Source organism: Dipteris shenzhenensis, chromosome 26 (genome assembly GCF_047967505.1).
Source record: "Dipteris shenzhenensis isolate YYH24624 ecotype China chromosome 26, Dip_SZ_1.0, whole genome shotgun sequence".
NCBI lineage: Eukaryota > Viridiplantae > Streptophyta > Polypodiopsida > Gleicheniales > Dipteridaceae > Dipteris > Dipteris shenzhenensis.
In genome coordinates this window covers 10967169-10994004 of record NC_141621.1, presented here as the reverse complement: position 1 = coordinate 10994004, position 26836 = coordinate 10967169, and the positions used below count along the sequence as shown (strand labels likewise).

The window sequence follows — 26836 nt, the reverse complement described above, 5'->3', positions numbered from 1 at the left end:
CCAGTGGTTCACATACTTCGCCATGGACAGGCAGATTGAGATCAAGAGAATCTCCTCAAAGCAATGCAGATAGTGGTATGCAGGTATCACAAAAAGGAAAAGAGAAGGTAGTGTGGGGGTTAAAGGTCACTGTGCCTTAACCCCGGTTATGTACAATACTCAAACACATATATAAATGAATGAAAAAGAAGATTAGGGTGGTTTTGCACCCACCAAACTTGTGTGGCTCTCTATCTCCCTCTCTCTCTCTCTCTCCTTCTTCCGTTCTTGCTTCCGTTGAGAGCACTCTCAACTGGTATCAGAGCCCGAGTGATCTAGCTGAGCGTGCGTGAATGCTGGAAGCTCAGCAGCTCTGTGGGAGGAAGGAGAAGCTCTATGGGAAGCTTTATGGGTGACTTTACTTGCATCCAAGTATGCAGAGACCTTGGAGGAACCTTTGGAAAAGTCACTTTGGCTTTGCAAAGTGGTTTTGAGAGCCTGTTAAGTGGTTTCAAAGAAAAAGTCGTTTTTTGAGCTTTTTCCTGTTCTGTTCGATGACAGAGACTCCGTATTGACTTGTAGAGGCAACTATTGCTTGCTTTTGGTGTCCACATTACTTCAGGAGCCTAGAAACACCTTCATTCCTGAATCTGGGATCATTTCATTGGATTTCTGAGTCACTGTGTCAGTTCCTGCGTTTTTTACCCGGGTGTTGGAACTCAAGTTTGGAGCAACCATTTGCAAATCTGTCAGTTCCGGTGGACTCAGGAGGTCCTAAAACTTCTATGTTGCTCATCATTCGCACTCCGGTGGAGTTTACAAACAGCTCTGTTTCCAAAAACGTTTTTCAGTCCGTGTGTTGGACCCAGTGATTGAGACCACGGTTTCCAAAACCATCTGTCCCATTGCGTTCCGGACGCCCAAAAACCCCTACCTGTCAGTTCTTGCACAATTCGGTGCAGGATTTTCAGAGTTATAGATCTCTGTGTATTCGATTTCGTCTCTCTGTTATGCATTTTTCATTCTAAGGTTTTGAAACCTTAGATTTATGCCACATGGCAGTGGATAAGTGTTGACTCCCATTTCTCACTCATCGGTTGGGATTTTGGAGTTCTGGCAGAAGAGAGATATTTGCAGATTTTCTTGCTGATTCCGATTATGCAATGGCGCCCATGTTTTGAGACATCTCAGGTTCTATTTTCAGTAGCGCTCATTACCGTGAGACTATGATTTCTTGAGCATACCTTATGCAGATCACTCTGGTTGCAGTTTGAGCAGTGTGCGCTCATTCGTGGTATGCATTGGGTTGTAGTGGATGATTTATAGGCCATTTGGATGCATTGCGGTCCTTGTTGGATGTGCTGATAGGCCCAAATTGCCTTGTGGGATGCTATTTTTTATGGACGCTTTGCACATGGATGCTATTTTATGCTGAGGGACAGCTTTGAAACATTGCAGGTGATGCACTGATAGTGCTATGCTCTCTTGGATGAGACATTATTGATGCATATGCCAGTGGACGGTGTTTATGCTTGAGTCATTTGGCACTTATTGGCATTTTCTTTTGGGCCAGATTTGCTCATATGGATGCATAGTATATGCACATGAGTCACATGCATCTTTTGATGCTTTGAGATTTGAGTTTTGGTGACATTTCACTCTATTGTGGCATACACATTTGGGTGCACCTGGTATTTGGTGTGATTCTCTCTTGCAGGCACTAGCATTTGGGATTTTGCTTTATTCGCATCATGGCATCCTCTTCCATGTCTGAAAAGGAGTTTTTCAGCATTAAAAAGTTTGATGGGACAAACTTTTCTTTGTGGAAAGAACAAATAAGGGATGTGCTTATTCAAAAGAAGCAGATTAAACCCTTGGCAGGGATTGAGCCTGTAAATATGTCTGAGGATGATTGGAATGAGTTGGATGCATTAGCAAAGTCTACTATTACACTTCATCTTGCAAAGTCAGTTTATTTCACAGTAGTAAATGAGCAGACTACGGAAGATTTGTGGAAGAAACTGTGTGCCACTTATGAGAAGGAAACTGCCTCTAATAAAGTTTACCTCATGAAGAGGTTGTTTGAGCTGTAGATGAAGGAACGGGCGGGTCTCCATTGCTTCTCACTTGAATGAATTCAGTATTATTTTCAGCCAGCTTCAGGCTCAGAAAATGAATATTGATGCAGAGACTAAGGCAATATTTCTCTTATGTTCATTGCCAACCTCATGGGATACCTTCCGTACAGCTGTCAGTAACTCTGCACCTGGTGGAGTACTGAAATTTGATGATGTTGTGGTAGCTTATTGGCCGAGGAGATTAGACGGAAGTCTATGGATGGCAACAAGTAGGATGCAGCCTTAAATGTACAAAGGGGCAGATCACAGTTCAGGGGGAAGTCCCAAGAAAGAGTGAAGTCACGTAGCAAATCCAGGGCACTGAACATTGAGTGTTACCATTGTGGCAAGAAGGGCCATATGAAAAAGGATTGCTACAAGCTGAAAAGAGAGCAAAAGGATAAGAAAAAGAATGCAAATTGGGGTGCAAATCAAAAAGAAGAGAGTCCAAGGGAGGACAAAGGAAAAGTGAAGATCGAGGAGATCAATGCAGTCACACATGATAGTGACAATGACGTTCTCTTCATGTCTAGTTTATCTGCAGAGTTGCTTACCACTTCAGATGATGCATATTCCTAGGATAGGATTTTGGATTCTGGTGCTTCATTCCATGTTACTCCCCATAGGGAATGGTTCTCCACTTATGATAGTGGAAAGACAGGTTGTGTGCATCTTGGAAATGACTATGCATGTGACATAGTGGGAGCAGGTGACATAAAGTTTTCTTTTGCAAATGGGTTTGCATTTGTTTTGAAACATGTGAGACATGTGCCTAAGCTGACCAAGAGTCTTATTTCAGTGGGTCAGCTAGATGATGCTGGTTTTCACACCACTTTTGGCTTTCAAAGTTGGAAAATTCAGAAGGGCTCTATGCTTTTGGCTAGGGGTGCCAAGTGTGGGACTTTGTATTCCTTACATGTATCAAGGGTATTTGATCATGTTGTTGCAATAACCGAGCAGCCAAGCACTTCTTTGTGGCATTGTAGGTTGGGGCACATGAGCCAGAATGGAATGAAACTCTTATGCCGTTTGGGTTATGTATGGCATTTGAGTTTCTCTAATTTTGAATTTTGTGAGCACTGTCTCTATGGGAATCTCTATGGGAAGCAGACTAAATCAGCCCATAAAAGAAGGGGAAAGAAAGAGTTTGAAATGCTTGATTTGGTGCATTCAGACGTATGTGGTCCCATGCCTACACGGTCATTAGGCGGGGCTGAATACTATGTGACATTCATTGATGATGCAACTAGCAAAGTGTGGGCTTATGCTATAGCTCGGAAGAGTGATGTGTTCCAGGTATTTCAGAAATGGCTGGCCTTGGTTGAGAATCAGTCAGGTAGAACACTTAAATGCCTACGGACTAACAATGGTGGAGAGTATCTCTCTCATGACTTTCAACATTTCTGTGATACTCGTGGGATTAAGAGGGAGCTTACATCCCCTCGTACTCCAGAGCAAAATCGAGTTGCAGAAAAGATGAACCGTACCATTCAAGAAAGGTTCTTTCCAATGCAAGTCTTTTTGGTGGTTTTTGGGCTGAGGCAATGAAGACTGTAGTGCATGTGATCAATATATCACCTAGTAAGAGTTTGGATGGTGGTATTCCTGAAGAGGCATGGAGTGGCAAGAAGCCCTCTTACTCTCATTTGCGTATATTTGGGTGTGAGGCATATGCACATGTGCCAAAAGAGCTTCGAAAGAAGCTAGATCCTAAGTCTAGGAAATGCATCTTTCTGGGTTATGGTGAAAGTGGAGAGATGGGCTATCGTCTCTGGGATCCAGAAGCAAAGAAGATCATACGCAGCCATGATGTGGTCTTCAATGAGAAGAAGATGCATAAGGCACCCATGAGGGATGTGGAAATGAGGAGAATCACTTTTCAGGATGTGAATCCACCTGCCTATGTTGATAGACATCAAGCTGTCCATGCACCAAATGTGCAAGAAATGGTCCCAGGGGATTCACTCTTGATTAAAGGGGGACATCACGTGCGTGCATGAACTTCAAGAAAACCCCCTATTTAAGATCCATGTAGGATGATAAAACACCCCTATTTAAGCTTAAATAAGATACCACCAAAATTCTATTGTCTCCCCCTTTCCTTAAATCTACGTTCTTTCTCAAGAATTTAGATCACACAATAAAAAATTTAGATTACTTTCCCTATGACTATTTAAAACCAAACTTGTTTGGACTAGTTACCCAAGGTAGCCTATACTATGTCCCCCCTCTTAAATGTGGCATGGCCCCCCTAACTTAAATTCAATATTAAGAAAAAATAAAAAGGGCCCCCACCCCTAATGTATAAGCTTATGCCTCATTTCAAAAAACCCCCCTATTGTACACTCACGTGATATCATAAGTTTCCCCCTATGAATCCCCCGGGGAAATGGTACCACCAAGTACTCCCATAGGTATACAATCAAGGGTAGATGATGGATCATCTATTGGTGGAAATGATGAGCCAAATGTGGCTGATATGCAAGTGGGACAGCAAGCTGAAATGCCCTTGAGAAGATCATCTAGAGTGTCTAGACTGCCTGATAGGTTTGTTCCAGGGGTAGACTATGTGATGCTTACTGATTGCGGGGAGCCTTCTTGCTATAGAGAGGCTATGATGCGTGAGGATCAACGCAAGTGGGAGTATGCTATGCAATCAGAGATGAGTTCACTTACGAAGAATAAGACTTGGGACTTGGTTTCTTTGCCACATGGAAAGAAAGCATTGCCATGTAAATGGGTCTACAAAATGAAGGTCACAGGTGATGATGTGCCTAGGTACAAGGCCCGTTTGGTTGCTAAAGGGTTCAAGCAAGAGAAGGGTGTGGACTTTGATGAGATATTCTCTCCGGTTGTGAAGATGACCACACTTAGATGCATGCTTGGACTAGTGGCAGTAGAGGATATGGAGCTTATGCAAATGGATGTCAAGACAGCTTTCTTGCATGGGGATTTGCATGAGGAAATTTACATGGTGCAACCGGAAGGCTTTGAAGAAAAGGGCAAAGAGCATTTAGTTTGCAAGCTGAAGAAGAGTCTCTATGGTCTTAAGCAAGCACCTAGAGAATGGTATCAGAAGTTTGATGCTTTCATTCGGTCCCAGGGTTTTAGAAGGAGTGAAATCGATCACTGCCTCTACACTAAAAGGGCTAAGGATAGTAGCCTGATAATCCTGGCACTATATGTGGATGATATGCTATTGGCTAGCAAGAATACTTATGAGCTAGATGCATTAAAGGCCAAGTTGCATGAGGCCTTTGATATGAAGGATTTGGGATTTGCAGGTCATATTCTTGGTATGCGCATCACGCGTGATCGGAGTAGGAAACTCCTTTGGCTTTCACAAAAAGAGTATGTTACAAAAGTATTGCAGCGTTTCAATATGGAGGGGGGGAAGGCAGTGAGTACTCCATTGCCTCCATATGTGAAACTAAGTCATACAAATAGTCCCAAATCAGAAGAGGAGAGGGCCATGATGGCTAAGGTTCCTTATGCATCAGCAGTTGGGAGTCTTATGTATGCTATGATAGCTACTAGACCAGACATTGCATTTGCAGTGGGAATTGTTAGCAGGTATATGGCTAATCCAGGAAAGAGGCATTGGGAGGCAGTTAAGTGCATCATGAGGTACATGAAGGGTACCAAGGAGATGTGCATTTGCTTTGGTAAAGGAGACATGCGTGTACTTGGGTACACAGATTCAGACTATGCAGGGCATGTGGATAGTAGGAGATCCACTTCTGGTTATGTGTTCACCTTTGCAGGTGGTGCAGTGTCGTGGATGTCTCGCGCACAGAAGTGCGTTGCTTTGTCTACCACAGAGGCTGAGTATGTTGTAGCCACAGAGGGTTGCAAGGAGGCTATATGGCTTGATCGGCTAGTGGGAGATTTGGGGATTCATACAGGTGTACCGACATTGCATAGTGATTCCATGAGTGCTATTCAGCTAGCACAGAATCTGGTCTTTCATGCAAAGACCAAACACATTGAGGTCAGGTACCATTTCATCAGGGAGGTACTTGAGGACAAGCGCATAGAGCTTGTCAAGGTTCATACAGATGATAACCCTGCAGATATGCTGACGAAGAGTCTACCTAGTCAGCGGTTTGAGTATTGTCGTGTATTGATGGGCATTGGATAGTATGCTCACTAGTTGTTCTCTCTTAAAGGCACATTGTCCTTTAAGTGGGAGGTTGTGGGGGTTAAAGGTCACTGTGCCTTAACCCCGGTTATGTACAATACTCAAACACATATATAAATGAATGAAAAAGAAGATTAGGGTGGTTCTGCACCCACCAAACTTGTGTGGCTCTCTGTCTCCCTCTCTCTCTCTCTCTCCTTCTTCCGTTCTTGCTTCCGTTGAGAGCACTCTCACGTAGATCAGCCCATGTTTGATGTGAATGCAGGTCACTCTTATGTGGATGGTGAATCCAATGGCTCAGAACAGAGCATTGATGATGAGTTGGGTTTTTCTTCTATTGTTACACCTAGAGTAAGGAAGACCAGGGATGTTTTGAGAGCACCTGGAAGTGAGCCTATTTTGCGCAGGCCTACCAGAGCTAGGTATCCTGTGGATAGGCTGAAATATGATGGATTTATAGCCATTCACTATGCCTATATGGTCAAAGTGATACAGGAACTAGAACCCACTTCTTTTGAGCAAGCCACGGGAAAAGAAAAATGGGAGAAAGCCATGGATGAAGAAATGGATGCCTTGGAAGCAAATGCTACATGGGAATTGGTGCCTTTGCCTAAAGACAAGAATGCAATTGGCTGTAAGTGGGTTTATAAGATGAAGCACAATGTAGATGGTTCTGTGAACAGATACAAGGCAAGATTAGTTGTCAAGGGGTATTGTGACACCAAAAATTGATATTTTTAATTTGGCATTGGTATTGTTTTTCTCTATGTTTGATAAGAGTTTGAGTATCAAGTGATATCCTAGCGGCTCTCACTTATTTCTATTTTCTATGATATTGTATGGGATGGAGAGGATGAGTGGAATGGCTCATTGTAAATACCATAGGTATGAATTATAAATACCTTGGTATGGGGTGAGAGTTATTTGTGTATGGGATATTATGGAGTTTTTTAGAAAATAGGAAGAGTGAGTCATATAAAGAGGTGGGCTCATGTCCATGTGTTCCAATAATATAAGAGAGGCCACATGCCAAGAGTGTGGAAGGCATGTGGAGGAGTGTGAAGTCAAGAGGAATCCTTCTAGAACTCCTATGTGGAATAAGGAGGATGTGGACATGTGGAAAAGAGAGGGTCCCTATGGGCTCCATGTGAGGAGACTCTTGACTTTCTCAATATTTAAGAGTCTTGAGCATCTTGTGATGGGACACATGGCAAGAGTAGCCAAAAAGGACATGGATGGTGACATACGTGCTTATGTGATTGATGGGGAAAGGAATCTACAGGTAGCAATTGTAAATGGGTGAAGGAAAAATCTCTATAAAAGGAGACCTCCTCTCCCTTGTTCATCAATCTCTTCCACCATTAGGCCTCATGTTGCTGTGGCTCTAGTCTCCCTAAGCCTCTTCCATGAGCCTTCTCTCCCTCTTGTAGATATTCTCTTGTGTAGACTCTTGAGTCCATCTCTCTCTAGTTTATCCTCTCTCTATGAGTAGTCTTGGAGCTTCCGCTCCCTCTTGTATGTATGAAACCTCTTCTTCTCCCTTGTGTTTGTAGTGTTGGAGTGGATTCTCACTCTATTTGTAATGAAGGTCACTTCAGGTTCTCTCTCTCTTAAGTGTCTCTTCCCCTTTCTTTCTTTCAAAGCCTTAAAAGTCCTTTCTATTCGGCTGCTCACCGTGCACACATCGTCCATTTGTTTCCTGAGTCACCTTGCAAACTTCTTTCCCTCTTCTAGGCAAAATCTATGAGGGGTGGATCGTTGATGAAGGTGGAGTCTTGAGGGAGCATCTTGCTCAGGCGAAATTAGCATGGGTGAAGGGCAGTTTTCATGATAGTTTGACCCCTATTAGTATTTTGCTCATAACTTTCTGCTCGATAGTCTGATTTTAATAAAATTTATATTAGCACGAAGCTTTCTTTAAGACGCATGTTTGTATGTGAACAGATCTTGAATCAAATACCGGTGTAAAAAGTTATGATTCTCTGTGTCTGACAGCCTGTTTTCATGATAGTTTTTACCCCCGTCTAGTAAACTATCCATAACTTTTTGGCCGCTTCTCTGTTTCTTATGAAACATATATCATCACGAAGCTCTTTTTAAGGCGCATGTTTGTATGTAATCAGATCTTGAATCAAATATTGCTGTAAAAAGTTATGATTTTCTGTGTTTGATAGTCTGTTTTCATGATAGTATTTACCCCCTTCTAGTAAACTGTCCATATCTCTTCAACCGTCTGTCTGTTTTCAATGAAACTTATATCAGCGCAAAGCTCATATTAAGTTGTATCTCTTTATGTTCTTGAATCTTTGATATCATGTCTCTACTGAAAGTTATAGGCCTCTGTGTCTAATGACAGTTTGTAGAGTGTTTTGAGCTAAGTGTAAAGGTGTCTATGAAGGAGGTGCAATGTTTCCTCGGAATCTACCCATCCGCCGACCTAATCAGCCCCTTCAAACTCCTTGATATATATCAGTTCATGTCATGTTGAGCCTCAAGATCTTCTTTCAACAATGTATCGCTCTTCTCTTTGGCATAGACCGGCTCGCTGAGATTATGGCCTCTGCTGATCCTTTCCTTCTCCCTATGCTTGATTACAACATCACTTGGGGTGTTACCATCTTCATTCTCATCTGAGGGAGGAAAGTATGGTGTGGTATTTTGGCATAAAAGCTTCTTTCTAATGTCCCATTCTCAATGATAAATATCTTTCTCAGTCAGTTCGAAAGCAGCAGGAAGTGAAGAGGTGCGTGAAGTTTATTACCCCCAACTTCATGTCACATCTTTTGGTGGAGATGCCGGGTACATTTGGTATTGGATTCATCCCACCTTATAAAAGGTCTCGGGTGTACTTGATTGCATGTTATGCCTAGAACAGGCATGTGTTTTGATGAGATAAAGAAGATGCCTGGAAGAACTCCGTTAGAAGAGATTGCAACCCGTTTAAGAGAACTTGAAGATTGTGAAGGTGATGCTCAAGCTATTCGCACAGTCACCATGATCATATCCTTTATGTTTGCACTGTTGAATATGTTGGTGAATCAACAACACCGGCAGCAGGCACAATGATAGATTGGGAATTGTTCCATGCACTAGCAGCTTGGTGTGAAGAAGAGTTGAGTCTTTGGGTAGTTTTCGACTATAATAGTGGAGTGGTGATTCTTAATGCTTTCAACTTCTTTTGCTATGCAAATGATGAAGAGTACAATATCTTGAAGCTTTTATGTGCACTTCCTATTGTGAGAAGGGTGATTCTAGAATGCATGTATACACAATGTTTTCATGGTGCTGGTTGGTCACTTATTTTTGAAGATTTTGTTGAGGATCACATTGTGGAGGGTTTTCAATAAGTGTTTATGCATAATAAGTTAGTCTTGGTATACTAAGGCTATGTGGGATCTTGTTTGGGATATTATTTGGATCTTGGTGTTTCCTTTTTGTGTTTCATCATGGTGAAGATTCCAGTGTTTCGAGGGACCCAAGGGGAAGACCCGGAGTCTTATCTTTGAGATTTTATTCGAGGATGCCAGCTTTCTAAATGGTCCATGAAGGATCGGGCAGAGATCTTGCCTAATTTTCTTGAAGGTATAGCCTTGAGTTGGCATGAGACCTTGCCAGACTCTACCAAGGAGGACTGGGACCAAGTGTTGGCAGCAATGAAGCAGAGATTTGGGGTAGTGGAGTCGCCAAATGCTTTGATGTTGCAGTTGGACCGGTTCTATCAAGGAGAGGGTGAGTTGGCATTGGCAATCCGATATGAAACTTTATGGACAAAGTATGAAAGGGCAGCTTTGCGAGCTGTGGCATCTACATCATCGGCCCCTCAAAGTCTCTCAGGGATGGAGCACTTAAAGATGAGCAAATTTGTTATGGCTTTGGAGCCTCATCTTTGCTCAAAAGTAATGAGTAAAGATCCAACAACATACGTGGAGGCACTTCGCATTGCGACCAAGAAAGAAGCTTCTCTAAAGATCGAATCCTCTTTTGTGTCTTCAACAGCTTCAACTTCTAAGGTGGAGGTAATGGGCACTCCTCGTTAGATCATAATATCTCCCAATTGATGGCAGAGTTTGCTGATTTGAAATTTCATTTGGTTAATGCACGACAACCTAGTGCACCAAAGAGTGAAGATAGGCCTCGAGATAGGAGTGGGGTCACTTGCTATGAATGTAATGAAAAAGGTCACTATCGCCCCGAGTGTCCTAGATTGAGAAAGAAAGAAGAAAATCAAGTATCCTTGTTAGAAGCTTCTTCAGGGGATGAGGAAAGAGAGGTAATGATGGCTAAACGGGGGCGTGGTAAAGCAAAAGAAGAAGAAGAAAGCAAGGAAGAAGTAGATGAGGAACATCAGGAAGAGGAACACCATAGTAAGAAAAAGAAGGCATCTAGAAGGAGAATTAGCCAGTCAGACTTTCCTTTAGGACAAGGAATTGGAAGCTATGACTTCTTGTCCGACCTTAAAGAAAAGGAAGCTCATATCACCTTTGGTCAATTACTTGCTTTGTCTCCAAAACTACGGAAGGAATGGGGAAAACTAGCAAGCACAAGAGTGTCAAAGAAGAAAAAGAAGAAAAGTGCCATTCCTATTGTTCAAAAGGTAGATATAGATGTTGGTGATGATGTACCTATGGTTGATGTGATCATTGATGGTCAAGTGATTTCTAATGTGTACATTGATGGAGGTGCATTGATTAATGTCATGAGTGAGAAGACCATGATAGATGTTGATTTAAAATACTCTAGTACTACCTCTCCTTATCGCATCAAATTGGCTGACAACACTAGGGTTAAGACCTTGGGAGTTGTGAAGAATCTAGAGGTGGATGTATGTGGAATTTCTGTGCCGACTACTTTTCAGGTGATCCCTACCAAGCCAGATGCATGTGCCTATCCATTGATTTTGAAAAGGCCTTGGCTACGCAAGGTGAAGGCTGTTCAAAAGTGGGATATTAGAGAATTGATTTTGTAGGGAAATGATAAGAAGGAGCACTACAACATCAGAAGCTACAAAAAGGAAGTTGTCAAGGAGGAGTCTTCAACATCAGAGAGTACCGATGAAGAAGAAGAGACAGGGTGTAGCTCCAAGGAGTCCAACTCAGAGGGTGAGGTGGAAGGAGTGGCCTTTGGTCTTTGTCTTGGTGCTGATCAGGATGAGTCACGAAGGAACAAGGTGGTGGTGCAAGAAGATCCTATAGAGACACTTCATGTGGAGGATGTGGAGCACACTAAATGACACCAACGCAATGAAGAGCTTCTTGGTGATTCTCTATCAGGTAGTGAGAAGCTCTAGTACTTGGATATGCTAGATGATTTTCCATGTCTCTTTGCAACAAGCTATTCACAGGTTCAACCAGTCTCTCTCATGAAGCACAAGATTGAGTTGAAGCCAAAAAGCAAGCCAGTTGTGCAACGCTTAAGGCGATTGGGGGTGATCCAAGCTGAGGCACTAAAGAAAGAGGTAACACAACTACTTGAGGCGGGATTCATCTTTCCTGTTGATGATTCAGAATGGATATCTCATGTAGTTGTCACACCAAAGAAAGGAAATAAGTGGCGAGTTTGTGTGGACTTTTGTCCTTTGAATGCATGCACTAAGAGGGATCATTTTCCTTTGCCATTCCAAGATGAAATACTAGACCAAGTAGTAGGGCATGAGATGTATTCTATATGTGATGGGTATTCTGGGTACTTTCAAATTCGTATTCAGGAGGAAGATCAAAAGAAAACATCATTTGTCACACCTTGGGGAGTTTTTGCTTACAGAGTGATGCCTTTTGGGTTGACCAATGCACCAGCTACATTTCAAAGGTTCATGAGTCAAGTCCTAGAGCCTTACTTGGGAAAGTTCATACGGTGTTTTTGGATGATTTTTGCATTTATTCTCGGTGCATAGATTACATGGAGAAGTTAAAGATGGCCTTAGCTAGGATTGATGAAGCAAAAGGGTGTCTAAATCCTAGCAAGTGTCATTTGGCTCAAATAAAAGTAGTCTTGTTGGGGCATATTGTGTCTCAAGAATGCCTGCAAATGGATCCTGACAAGGTTCAAGCAATCATGGCATTGCCAAGTCCTAAGAGTGTCACTGGTGTTCACAGAATTATAGGAAAGAGCAAGTATTATCAATGCTTTTGTGATGATTTCATAGAGATAGTGCATCCCATGAACTTGTTGACAAGAAAAGGAGTTTCTTTCCAATGGGGTGTGGAGCAACAAGAGTCTTTCCAGCAACTTAAGGAGGCCATGAGTAAGGGCCCAATATTGAAGCCCCCTGACTTTTATGTAAATCCAAGTGTATCTTTGCATTCAGTTGGTGTTGTATTGCTACAAAAAGGAGAGGCAGGTAGAATGCAACCCATCTATTATGCCAGCCGATAGCTTACAGATGTGGAAACAAGGTATGAAGAAATGGAGCAGCAAGCTCTCTCTTTGGTGTTTTCCGTCAGAAAGTTTCGCTCCTATTTATTACCTCGACCATTTTTCTTCCTTACCTCTCAATCTATATTAGCATATCTAGTTCGCAAGCCTAATCCTGGGGGGAGATTTGCAAAATGGTTGTCAGAGCTTCAAGAGTTCTCTTTCTCTTTTGTCACTGAAAATACCACTAGGTCCACTATGGTAGATTTGCTCACAGGACGGGAGGATCTAGGAGAAGAAAAGAAATGGAAGGAGAACATTAAAGATGAAAGGGATACACCACCAACAGCTTTTATTTTGTATTTTGATGGGGCTTTTAGTCCTTCATGCCAACAAGGAGTCTTGATGAATCCTGAAGGTCGAGAGGTATGGGCAAGAGGACAAGAGCTTCTAGGTATCACAACTAACAATGCAACTGAGTATAATGCTTTGATTCTTGGTTTGGAGGGTTGTCTTCAAAGTCAAGTTAAAGAATTGGAAGTAAGAGGAGATTCTCAGCTTATTATAAAGCAAATGCAAGGGCATTACAAGACAAGAAGTCCTCATTTGAAGGAGCTTAATCAAAAGGCTATGGCACTATGTAGTCAGTTTGATTTTTGCAAGTTTGTTCATATAAACAAAAAAGAAAATCAAAGGGCAGATGAATTAGCTACTCAAGCCATTGTAGTACAAGACCGGGGGGTGGTTTCTTTGGTAGACATTGGATGGCCAAAACTGTAAGATGTTCAGCAATATGTGGAAGAAGGCATGTTTCCTCGAGGGTTAACTCCACAACAGAAGCAAAGATTGGTAAGGAAGGCTTGTCCCTATACTATTGTTGATGACATTCTTTATAAATTGGGAAAAGACAAGGTGTTCCGGCGGGTGGTTCATCCCATGGAGACTAGGAGAATCCTAGAAATGTGTCATGAATGCTCTGGTCATTTTGCTTCATCAAGCACAGTTAGGAGAATTCTTAATGCAGGTTACTTTTGGCCACGCCTCCATAAGGATGTATATGAATGGTGTCGACGAAGTTGTAAAGTATGCCAAAAGTTTGGAAGGCGATAGTTGATTCCTGGGCCCTTAAAGCCTATTCCAGCATATGCATCATTTGAGAGGTGGGGGTTGGACTTTGTGGGACCACTCCCTCACTCATCTCAAGGCAAGCATTATTTATTGGTGGCCACAGATTATGCAACTCGATGGGCAGAGGCCAAGGCCATAGTCAATAGCAAGGCAAGTACAGTTGCAAAATTTCTCTTTGATCAAATTTGTTCACGCTTTGGTTGTCCTTTGGAAATTCTCACTGATGGAGGAACCTCTTTTAGAAATGAACTAATTGAAGATGTGGTGCATAAGCTAAAGATAAATCATAGCATGTCCACACCATACTATCCCTAATGTAATGGCTTGGTTGAGAAAACAAATGGATTGTTGCAATTCAATGGAAAGCTTGTTGACACCAAGAAAAGGCATTGGGATAGGCACTTGGCAGAAGTTTTATGGGCTTACAGGACCACACACAAGCTAGCTATTGGGTTTACACCATTCCAACTAGTGTATGGAATTGAAGCCATTTTACCCATTGAATTGGAGATACATAGTCTTCGCACAACTGTTGCAAGAATAGAAGGATAGGAGGATGCCTATGCTCAAGGCTTGGTACAGCTAGAAGCCTTGGATGAATGCAGATTATAGGCCTTACAAAACTTGGAATCTTCTCAAAAAAAGGCGCAAGGCCCATTTTGACACCAAATTATACAAGAAGAAAGATATTGCAGAAGGAGATTTGGTAATGAGATTTGATAGCTGTCTGGACAAGCGGCTAGACAAAAAGTTTATCGGTCGATGGGAGGGACCATATCGAGTCAAAAAGTTCACGAATGGAACCTATCAGCTTGAGGAGGTTGATGGCATGGTGATACCTGGATGCACCAATGAGTATCGCCTTAAATTCTTCTATGCTCGACCACCTTGAGGGCCAATAGACCCTCTCTATACTAGAGAGGATCTGCTAGGGGGGGAAAGATGTGACGCCAAAAATTGATATTTTTAATTTGGCATTGGTATTGTTTTTCTCTATGTTTGATAAGAGTTTGAGTATCAAGTGATAGCCTAGCGGTCTCACTTATTTTTATTTTCTATGATATTGTATGGGATGGAGAGGATGAGTGGAACGGCTCGTTGTAAATACCATAGGTATGAATTATAAATACCTTGGTATGGGGTGAGAGTTATTTGTGTATGGGATATTATGGAGTTTTTTAGAAAATAGGAAGAGTGAGTCATATAAAGATGTGGGCTCATGTCCTTGTGTTCCAATAATATAAGAGAGGCCACATGCCAGGCATGTGGAAGGCATGTGGAGGAGTGTGAAGTCAAGAGCAATCCTTCTAGAACTCCTATGTGGAATAAGGAGGATGTGGACATGTGGAAAAGAGAGGGTCCCTATGGGCTCCATGTGAGGAGACTCTTGACTTTCTCAATATTTTAAGAGTCTTGAGCATCTTGTGATGGGACACATGGCAAGAGTAGCCAAAAAGGACATGGATGGTGACATACGTGCTTATGTGATTGATGGGGAAAGGAATCTACAGGCAGCAATTGTAAATGGGTAAAGGAGGGTAACAAACTCTCTATAAAAGGAGCCCTCCTCTCCCTTGTTCATCAATCTCTTCCACCATTAGGCCTCATGTTGCTGTGGCTCTAGTCTCCCCAAGCCTCTTCCATGAGCCTTCTCTCCCTCTTGTAGATATTCTCTTATGTAGACTCTTGAGTCCATCTCTCTCTAGTTTATTCTCTCTCTATGAGTAGTTTTGGAGCTTCCGCTCCCTCTTGTATGTATGAAACCTCTTCTTCTCCCTTGTGTTTGTAGTGTTGGAGTGGATTCTCACTCTATTTGTAATGAAGGTCACTTCAGGTTCTCTCTCTCTTAAGTGTCTCTTCCCCTTTCTTTCTTTCAAAGCCTTAAAAGTTCTCTCTATTCGGTATGGCTTGAAGCAAGCACCTAGAGCATGGTCTGACAAGATAGGATAGTATCTTATCACTATTGGCTTTCATATTTCCAAGGCAGATTTCTCACTTTATGTGAGAAAAATAGAGAAAGGTATTATGCTGCTTGTCATTTATGTTGATGATTTGATCATCACAGGTGATAGTGATGAAGATATCCTTCATGTGAAAATGCTATTGAAGCAAAAGTTTGAGGTGAATGATTTGGGAGAGCTACATTATTTCTTGGGCATTGAGGTGATTAGATCACCAAGTGGGATACGGCTCTTGCAGAGGCAGTATGGATTGGACATGTTGTCCAAATATGGGATGACAGGCTATAAGCCTATTTCAGTTCCTTTGGAGCAGAATGTGAAGCTGAGCGTAGATGCAGGTGAGCTTTTAGAAGACCCTACTATGTACAGATGCATAGTAGGAAGTTTGATTTATATGACTATTACCATGCCAGATTTGAGCTATGCTGTTGGATTGGTAAGTCAGTTTATGCAGGCTCCAAGGAAACCGCATTTGGATGCGGCTAGACGCATACTTAGGTATGTGAAGTCCACATTGCAGTATGGACTATTTTATGAGGCTGGGGTTCAAATATAGTTGCATGGATACACTAATGCTGATTGGGCTGGTAGTATTTCTGATAGACGATCTACCAGTGGATATGTGTTCTCTTTTAGGAGTACTGCAATCACTTGGAGTTTGGAGTAGCAAGAAACAGCCTACAGTTGCCTTGTCGAGCACAGAGGCTGAGTACAGGGGTGCAGCAATGGCTGCATGTGAGGTAGCTTAGCTGCATAAGCTACTTTATGATATGCCTCAGTCTACAGATGGGCCAGTTGTCATTTATTGTGACAACATGAGCAGTATACACTTGGCAAATAACCCAGTCTATCATGCTAGAACAAAGCACATTGAGGTGCATTATCACTATGTGTGGGAGAAGGTTTTACTAGGTCTTATTGATCTAGTTTATGTCAGCACAGAGGATCAGGTAGCTGACGTATTCACGAAGGCATTGGATGCAGAGAAGCCACGCAAGTTCAGAGACCTGCTTGGTGTGTAGGAATTGGGATTGAGCTCAAGGGGGAGTGTTGAGATATCGAGATCCACTCATGATATGCCAAGGTGACTGTTGTGCATTTATGTCACCGACTTGTTAGCTGTAGATGCGGTTGGTACACCGCCGTTGAATAATAGCTGGATGATAGCTATCCTTATGTACTCTAGTTCGTGGCTCAGTTAGTATGCCACCTTAGTTAGCTGAGTTTGGTTTGAGACCCACATATAGGGTTCTTCTATTTCTTTATACGAGAGTTCTTTTGGCTTTCACAACTAAGAAGAGGAAAACTGTTTTCAGCCTCCACTTTTGTGTGTATTCCCCCATTGTGTATGTGAGAAAGCCACAAGTGAGACTCCTTCCTTCTCTCCCACTATCTTCACAAGCATTGGAGAAAGTGTTGTCTGATATGGGTCTCCATGGAGGCGATGTTCATATAACAAAGGATTTGAAAAAATCTACAAATGGCAAAGAGTTACCAATCAAGCCATCTATTGGTGGTGTCAAGGCAAGGAGATTTTTATCCCAGACAACAAACAAAAAAAAGCAAGTGAAGAAATGCACAACACTTTCAAGGATAAACTATGGATTATGGAAGCAAGTCCATAATGTTGTTAAAGATCATGAGGCTGAAGGAAAAGCATAGACTATCAAAGCAGAGGTTTGGAAGTCATTGGACAAACTCTTCATTTTTTGTGACAAAAAGACATGGACAAAGAATGATTACCAAGTTTTTGAGGAAGAGGTGAAAACATTTGGAAAGTCTATGAAAGAGGCTTGGACATCATGCAACATTACTCATTATATGGTAACTATCAAAGTTTTCTTTCTTTCATTGTGCTTTTTGCATTTGTTTCTTTCATTGATACTATTAGCTGGAAAAGAAATTAGGACTAGAGGCTAGAGGCTAAGCATGGCGACGCTCGAGGGCCATAGAGGAAAGGAGATCGTGAGGGCGAAACGTTATCATGGGAGGGGAAAAGGAATTAAAAGGGGAGAGAATGAAAAGGGAGACTATGACACAAGGGGAAAGGGAGAGGGGGGAAGAGAAGCATGTACATGATAGGAGGAGGAATGTAAAGATGGAGACATCAAGGGAAGAGGACCATGATTTATTTGAAAGAAAGGATGAGAGGGAAATATCAAAGTACTAGCTAGGTGGCTTTACAAGAATCAGTGTGTCTCATCAAGGAATAGCCCCCTCCTTTTATAGCTAAAAGAGGGGGTCTCTCCCAATTAATGCATCCTCCCACATGCATGGTGTGTGTGGAAAAGTCTCCCATGTGGGCTAGGCGGTTACGCACTCTCAATTGTGTGCGACAACCCTTTGCCTCAATTTTCCACATAAATCAAGCCCCATATCTCAAGTCTATGATACTCCGTTGGTCTCTTCCCAATTTTATAATATGTTCAAACCTCTAGGAGGACAAGTGGAGGGTTGGCACAAGGAATCTTGCCACCTCATCCTACTTTCCCCATTATTTAACTTGCTCTCTTGGACCTTCTATACCTCCCGCACATGGGCCTATCCTATATGGAGGGAATAACCCAATATAATATCCATCTCCACCTATTTTATATTACTTCTCCCATGGACTTTGAGCCATAACTCACTAAATGTAGCCTAGGTGGAGGGGTGCCACATGGAGGAGCCATGCCACCTTACCTTTTATAATATTGCTACCATGGATTATGTACAACACACCTTATGGGTCCTCTTACATGGAAGGGTGGCACATGGTCATGCCCTGCCACCTCAACCCTGGTCCCTATGCACACCATATTTTATTATACTATTGCCACATATACAAACACACACACATATTAATGCCTTTTTCCTTAGACAATTTTATCCATAATAGTTCCCCCCCCCAGGCAGGGAATGCACAACATTTCCATTCCTGGGTCCATCACACACAAAGAAAGGCTTGAGGTAACGCTTGTTGATCACCTTCTTGCCATATGGTTCATGCAGCTCCTGAACTTGTACAGACCCATTGCTATGTTCCTTGATGACTTTGTATGGGCCAGTCCACAGTGGCAGAAACTTCTTATCCATTTGGTGGTCCAATCTATTATCAAAGCATAGCACAACATCCCCCTCAGCAAAGTGTCTTTCCCATTCCTTGCAAATCTTAGCATCCAAGTGGGCCTTTTGTCGATTCTTTTGGATCTCTGTTTGGTGTAGTGCAAGGCATCGGGTTTCATCTAACTTCTCAAGTTGTACCAATCTGGCCTCTACATGTTCATCTTCTGTCATCCTCTGTTCTTGTTCCAATCTCAAAACTAGAATCTCTATCTCTAGTGGTAAAACGGCCTCAGTACCATACACTAACTCAAAAGGAGTGTGACCTGTAGATGTTTTATGAGTGATGTTGTAAGCCCACATGGCTTCAGTGACCTTTTGATCCCACTGGCTCCTATTCCCTATGGCCATTTTTCCCATGGTTTTACAAAGGAAGCCATTGGTTCACTCTGTTTGACCCATGGATGCTGGATAATAAATCCTAGAAGTGTGATGATCAATACCCATGCGATCCATGAGTAACTCCACTGCTTCATTTAAGAATGGACTCCCATGGTTAGAGACAATCTCCATGGGTGTCCCAAACCTTGTGCAAATACATTCAAATATGAAATTTCAAACTGCCTTACCATTTGCAGTGGGGAGGGCGATAGCTTCAGCCCACTTAGTGACATACTAAGTGGCTACCAAAAGATACTTCTTTTTGCGAGTAGTCATGGGCAAGGGCCCAACAAAATCTATTCCCCACTTCTAAAACAGATAGATGGACATCACTGAGTGATGTTGCTTAGGACGCAAATCCTTCCTACCAAAGAATTGGCATGGTTCACAGGTTTTGCAATATAAAGTGACATCCTTGAACAAGGTCGGCCAATAGTATCCAGCATGTAAAATCTTCTTAGTTGTATAGTCACTGGCATAGTGGCCTCCACAAAATCCATCATGATAATGCTTCAATACCTTAGGCACTTCATCTGCATCAATGGCCCGTCTTAGTACCCCATCCATGCCTTGATGGTACAACACCCCATCAAGGAGGGTGTAGCGCCTACTATCTCTGCGGATCTTCTTTCTCTCATAGCTAGTACTTTCTGGAGGAAAGGAGAAAGTACTCAAAAACCTATAGATACCACCATACCATGGATCCCCAACTTCTATGGCCGCTACAAGGGTTACATCAAGGCACTCCTCTAAATCAATCAAAGCATTCTTCAAGTTAGAACAACCCCCTTTTACAATTTTGAAAGAAAAATCATATTTTTGTAGAACTGCCAGCCATTTGGCCAACCGGCCCATGGGATTTGGTGATTGAAGAACCTGCTTTGCAAGACCAGTACTAGTGAGTATAATGAAGGACTTTCCAGCCACATAATGCTTAAATTTCTCAATGCAAAACACCAAAGACAACGCATGCTTGTCAGCCTCTGAATAGCATGACTCAGTGTCGAGCAATTGTCGAGAAGCAAATCGAACGGGATACATGAACCGATCCTCCCCTTGCTAGAGAAGAATACCTGCGAGAGTGTGCTTACCAAACCCAGGATTGATATAAAAAGTCTTTGACCAATTTGGATTGTGTAGAATGGGTTCTAAAGCCAGATCATTCTTGATTTGTGCAAACCCATGATCATAATCCTCATCCCAAGAGAAATCAACCCCATCTTTTAATAGCATAGTCATGGGTCGTGTCAAAGCAGCATATTGATCAATGAAGCGGCGATAGTATCCTGCTAGATTGACAAATGAGCGTACCTAACGTTTTGTTGTTGGTGGGGAGAGCTTGAGGATAGCTTCTACCTTCTCGGGGTCAAGCTTGACGCCTTTGAATGAGACAATATGTCCCAATAACCTCCCTTGAGTGGCTCCAATGATGCATTTCTCAAGGTTGAGACTGTTGTTTGCATCATTGACCCTTTGGAAGGCCAACCTAACCTTCATGACATGCTCCTTACGTGACGAGAATATACAAAAATCATCTAAAAACACCTCCAAGAAATCCCCCAAATAAGGAGCAAACACCATCTGCATAAATCTTTGAAAGGTAGCAGGAGCATTGGTGAGGCCAAATGGCATTACTTTGAATGCAAATGTCCCCCAGGGTGTGGCAAATGTGGTTTTAAGCACATCTTCTTCGGCAATTCTGATTTGATAAAACCCAGAGTAACCATCATAGAAAGTATATATCTCATGACCACTTACCTTCTCAAGAATGAGGTCTTGAAAGGGTAGAGGATGATGATCCCTCTTGGTGGCTGCATTGAGTTTCTTATAGTTGATGCAAACCCGCCACTTGTTGTTTTTCTTTGGGGTGACTACCACTGGTGAAACCCATTCAGTATTGTGAACCGGAACAATAAACCCAGCCTCTACAAGCTTCTGTAACTCTGAGCGCAAAGCATCCGTCTGCAAGGGCCCTAATCTCCGATACTTCTGAGCCACAGGCTTCGCATTAGGCTTCAGCTCTATCTTGTGCTCTATGGCAGTCACATGGCAAAGGTGGTGGTAGCTAGTTGCAAAGAGGTCAGGGAAATCTTTGAACATTTCTAGGAACTCATCTTTCTCACTTGGAGTGAGGTCTGGGGAAAGCATAGACTCAAGTTGTTGAGGACTAGCTGTTACCTTTTCTGCAGATGGCGGGGTCGGAGACACCCCCATCATGTAAACTTTCTCCTCTGAGAATTCCTCCCCCCTGTCTGATTCTTCCATTGATTCAAACACCGAGGATGAGAGAGTATCACTGTCTTGCTCCTCTTCTTCTTCTGGTTCCATGGCACCGGGTTGCACCAGGATCTTCTCCTTAGAAGCACCGAAAGACATGTGTCCTGTCTTCCAATAGCTGATTGCATCACTCTTTCTCAACCATGGTCTCCCGAGTATGGCTGGGTAACTCCTGCCTATATCTTCAATGTCCACTACATAGAAATTAACAGTGGTGGTCAACCCATTGACAGTGATGGGCAAATCCTCAATGACTCCCAGGGTGGCAAGTCATCGACCATCTGCTACCTTGATTCGAGTGGAGGAACGCCTTGTACATTTCAAATTCAATTTCTTCATGATTCGGGGCACCATGATATTACATGCAGCTCCCCCATCAACACACACATTTTTGACACGATAATTATCTATGATGACATCGACTGTGTGTGGGTGCTGATCAATTTCTTCAAAGATAGAAGATACCTCTCTTACCTTTCCCTTTTTCTTGTTCCTCCTTGTTGAGAGCCCTTGCTGTAGCTCACGTCTCACCTTAGGGCTTAATGCTATTAGTTGAGGGAGCGTGATGCTCAAAGAATGATGAGCAAGGTCTTGAACGACCGAATAGTCTTCTTGCCTTGAGCCGATGGGAAAATCCGAGGGCGACCACTTACTCCTGCGGGATCTTTTAGTCTTCTCTATTGGTGGGTCTGCCATTTCAGCATCTGAGGGCTCTGAGAAGGACACCTTCTTCCTAGGGTGGCCCGGTCCATGGTTTGGAGAGGGGTCCGAGGTGGTACGACTTCTTTCCTTGAGGTTAAGGATCTCTACATCAGAATCCTCAGTGCCAGACTCACTTAGAAGATTCACCTTGGAATATTGGGGCATTCCGTGTGATAATGACCCTTCTGGTGGCACTCATAGCATACAACATTAGCACGGTCTCTTGGAGGGTGGTTGGCTTGATTTCTGATGCCCACCATCTCAAGCTGAAGATCATTCAGGGCCTTGGCTAGGTCATTGACTCCAGGTTCTATTGCAGGGGGGGCCTCTTTAGGTGGAGGGGCCGAGGGAGTAGAAAGGAGGGGGGCTCGTGGGTGAGGCTGGGGAAATCTTCGAGGCGGAGGGTGAGAGTATACACCTTGTTGAGGGTAAGCATCTAAGGGAGGACCACACATATGAGGTGGAGGCAGTGGATACATCCTTGATGAGGGGTGGGGGTATGCCCTTGAGTTAGACCCCCCAGGTTGTTGTTGCAGGAATTGAGGGGGTTGCGGAGGGACATTCGTCTTCTTTGAAGCAGGGTCATACTGAACTTTATCAAACTTTTGAGCAATCTCATGTGCTAGCACCATAGTTTCTGGATTCTCCCATTTAAGCTTGAGGTGGAATTCATCACTTGCTCCTACTACAAGGTAGCCCAGCACATGTTGAGTCATTCCAGCTCGAAATTTGGCATTGTCCTCCTGTGTGGCAATTAAACGGTCCAAGAGCACGGCCACTCGATCCACATATTGACGCGCTGTCTCACCTTCTGACTGCTTCAAGTTTGCCACCTACAGGTACACATTCTCCGGCTCCTCTTCTTTGTTGAAATACTCAATCATTGCTGCTGTCAACCTTGGCCAGCTTTGGTGAACATCTTTGGCCTGCTTCTCATACTACACTTGAGCCAAACCCTCTAGAAATGTGGGACGAACCAACAGCCATCTGTCTTCAGTAAGAAAGTTGAGAGAAACACAACGGTGCTTGAAGGCCACAAGATACTCATTTGGATTTTCTTCCACTCGTCCACAAAACACGGGAATGTCAGCCATGCTTGGAAGATGGAAAAGAGAGTGGAAAGACGAGGCTTATCTATGGACAAACAATAGAAAGAGGAAGCTTGAACTAAAAATCGGGTGAAGATACATCCACAAAGCACACAGGCAAGGTAGGGTGTGACTGGTGTATTGTGAAATACTACACGAGAAGAATTTCAGCATAGAATAGCACATAGACAATCTTAAAAGGACCAACCCTCATGATATCACATCCATCTTTAAAAGCAAGGGTTAGAGACGCGGCGCTGCATGAGGTTGTTCATCAAGGCAAACAAGAATGCCATGACAAATGTCAACAGTTGGAGAGCTTGCACATCACCTTCAGCTTCTTCTAGTTCTTGTAGTCGCCATGCTATTTCTTCAAGGGGTGTGCGGTCTGGCATCCTTCTTTTGAGCAATGTCCTTGAGGACCTTCCTGATGATCTTCCGAAGTCGATGAACTCATATCAAGTATGCCCAACACTTAGTTTCATGATGACCACAACCTTTGCATTCCCTACAAATGATCACCCTCCTTCGTGGCTTGCGGCTTTGTTGGGGTGGTGCTTCCACTCGCGTCATGCGTGATTGAAGTACAAGCTTCACGTGCCAAGAAATCAGCAACTAGATTTCGAGCTCGAGGGATATGCTAAATTTTTACCTCTTCAAATTGGTTGCAAAGTTCCAATGCTTGTTGATGTCATGGAACCAAGCCTTTGCTATGGACCTTCTACCTTCCACTAACTTGTTCACACACTAGTTGAGAATCTCCTTGCACTTCAAGTTGCTTGGCATGATGTTTTTGTGCCTTTTGTAACCCAAAAATGAGCGTCGAGTACTCAGCTTGATTGCAAGTACTTGCAGGTGCAGACTTGCTGTAACAATACTCCTCACCACCCGGTGAAGTGAGCTTCACACCCATGCCAGCAGCCTTGGTCGAAGGTTTGTAAGCTCCATCAAATTGAAGGATCCAAGATGTCATCACACCAAGACTAAAATTCGGACATCCCAAGTTTCTCGATAGTCCAAGATAGGTAGGAGAGGGTGGGGAGAATTCAACACTTGAGCCAAACGTTCAGCACCAAATAAACTTGCAATCCTTTGTTGATAGTTTATCTTTCAACCAAAAAGAATTACAACTTGAAGCTCGAAATGAGGCACAAAAGGTTGATTAGGTACAAATGGATTCCTTGGTCGAAACATTACCAACCATAGCCGAGGCCTAGAAAACTTTGTAGTGAGATTGAGAATAAACCATTCAAGACGAGCTTATCCACAGGAATTAACAAGCAGATGTTCCAAATCTCCCCCCAAGCTTGGGGAGCATCCCACCCTTTGATGAAGGACACCGTTTTAATTACCTCTGAAGCAGCAAGTAGTTTGATCACCGCACAATGAGTGGAAGTAAAATCAAAGTTCTCCCAGCGTATCAGTAGTTCTTCACCATGAATCATCCACGGTGTATCATTCCGCCTGTCATCTCCTTGAACAATGCACTGGACAATCAGCTGTTGAAGGTCGACATGAAGATCAAGGAAGAGATCTCGTGCATTGGTAGCCATAAGGCACGGAGGACCAGGCACCAAATCCTTAAACGTGTCGAGAAGTGACATAAATATCCACCCTCCTTGTGTGGCGTGCGTTCGTGAAGTGAACTTGGAGAAGTTCTAAATCGGTGATCTAGCAAGAAATGTGAATAGAGCACATCAAATGAAGTACTTTTGCTTTTTACAGCAAGAGCAAACTCCCCACGGTTAGAGAGTTACAGTTCTCGAGATTTCAATATATAAAAAGAAATCATTACATTTTCATCACTTCCAACTTGTTGGCCCAATGATAAATCTCCCTTTTGTGAAGAGGGAGGTATTGGGTACAAATCCTACTCTTTAATAAAAACAGAGGAGAGGAGAGGAGAAGGAGAAGAGAAAGAGAAAGAGAGGGAGAAGAAGAAGAGAAGAGGGGTGCGTGATCTGCTATTACAGTTTTGCAGAAACTCAGAACAACTGAGAAGATGTAGCAGCCCAGAAGACTGTCGTGCGAGTGAACACAGTAGATGCACGAAGCGAGAAAACTATCCACGACTAGAAGACGCAGCAGCCCAGAAAACTGTCACGTGGGTGAACACAGTAGACTTGCAAATCGAATGCGCGCACAGTAGCTTAGAAGGAGCACAGATGGTACAGTTTTGTAGATGCGACCGGTATGAGTAGAAGATTCACCACTAGCCGTGGAGATTTCGATCCCAGTAGCCACACCATTTCTATTAGCTAGAAAAGAAATCAAGACTAGAGGCTAGAGGCTAAGCATGGCGATGCTCGAGGGCCATAGAGGAAAGGAGATCATGAGGGAGAAACGTTATCATGGGAGGGGAAAAGGAATTAGAAGGGGAGGGAATGAAGAGGGAGACTATGACACAAGGGGAAAGGGAGAGGGAGGAAGAGAAGCATGTACATGATAGGAGGAGGAATGTAAAGATGGAGACATCAAGGGAAGAGGACCATGCTTTATTTGAAAGAAAGGATGAGAGGGAAATATCAAAGTACTAGCTAGGTGGCTTTACAAGAATCAGCATGTCTAATCAAGGAATAGCCCCCTCCTTTTATAGCCAAAAGAGGGGGTCTCTCCCAATTAATGCATCCTCCCACATGCATGGTGTGTGTGGAAAAGTCTCCCATGTGGGCTAGGCGGTTACGCACTCTCAATTGTGTGTGACAACCCTTTGCCTCAATTTTCCACATAAATCAAGCCCTATATCTCAAGTCTATGATACTCCCTTGGTCTCTTCCCAATTTTATAATATGTTCAAACCTCTAGGAGGACAAGTGGAGGGTTGGCACAAGGAATCTTGCCACCTCATCCTACTTTCCCCATTATTTAACTTGCTCTCTTGGACCTTCTATACCTCCCCCACATGGGCCTATCCTATATGGAGGGAATAACCCAATATAATATCCATCTCCACCTATTTTATATTACTTCTCCCATGGACTTTGAGCCATAACTCACTAAATGCAGCCTAGGTGGAGGGGTGGCACATGGAGGAGCCATGCCACCTTAACTTTTATAATATTACTACCATGGATTATGTACAACACACCTTATGGGTCCTCTTACATGGAAGGGTGGCACATGGTCATGCCCTGCCACCTCAACCCTGGGCCCTATGCACACCATATTTTATTATACTATTGCCACATATACAAACACACACACATATTAATGCCTTTTTCCTTAGACAATTTTATCCATAACAATACTTGCTCTTATGGTAGCATGTTATCTACAATCATCTTCCATATTTTATTTAAAAATATGGTTGCCCAGAAATTTGGTCCACACAAGGGATGGAGAAATCACATTACACTGCCTGTAATGCCTTCTTTCGACACACACAACATTTTGGAGGAAGAGAGAAGGCAAACAGCCTAAAAGAAGTATTTCAATGGTTTTATCGAGGTGTACTATAAAGACTGAGCTGCAAGACAAAAGTGAACACCTCACAAATTAAGTTAGCCTTTGCCTTGGCCCAAAAGCAAAGAAAGCATCAAATTTTGGACAACTCAAATGCTGCAGAGAAGAACGCTGAGTGGAGACATTCAAAGATCTTTGTAAACCATA

The 26836-nt window shown here is 43.0% G+C and overlaps 1 pseudogene; it reads left to right on the top strand.

The window, feature by feature from the left end:
* LOC147884661 (uncharacterized) overlaps window positions 1-26526 on the top strand; it is a 36764-nt pseudogene extending 10238 nt beyond the window's left edge.
* Window positions 26527-26836: the final 310 nt, after the last annotated feature.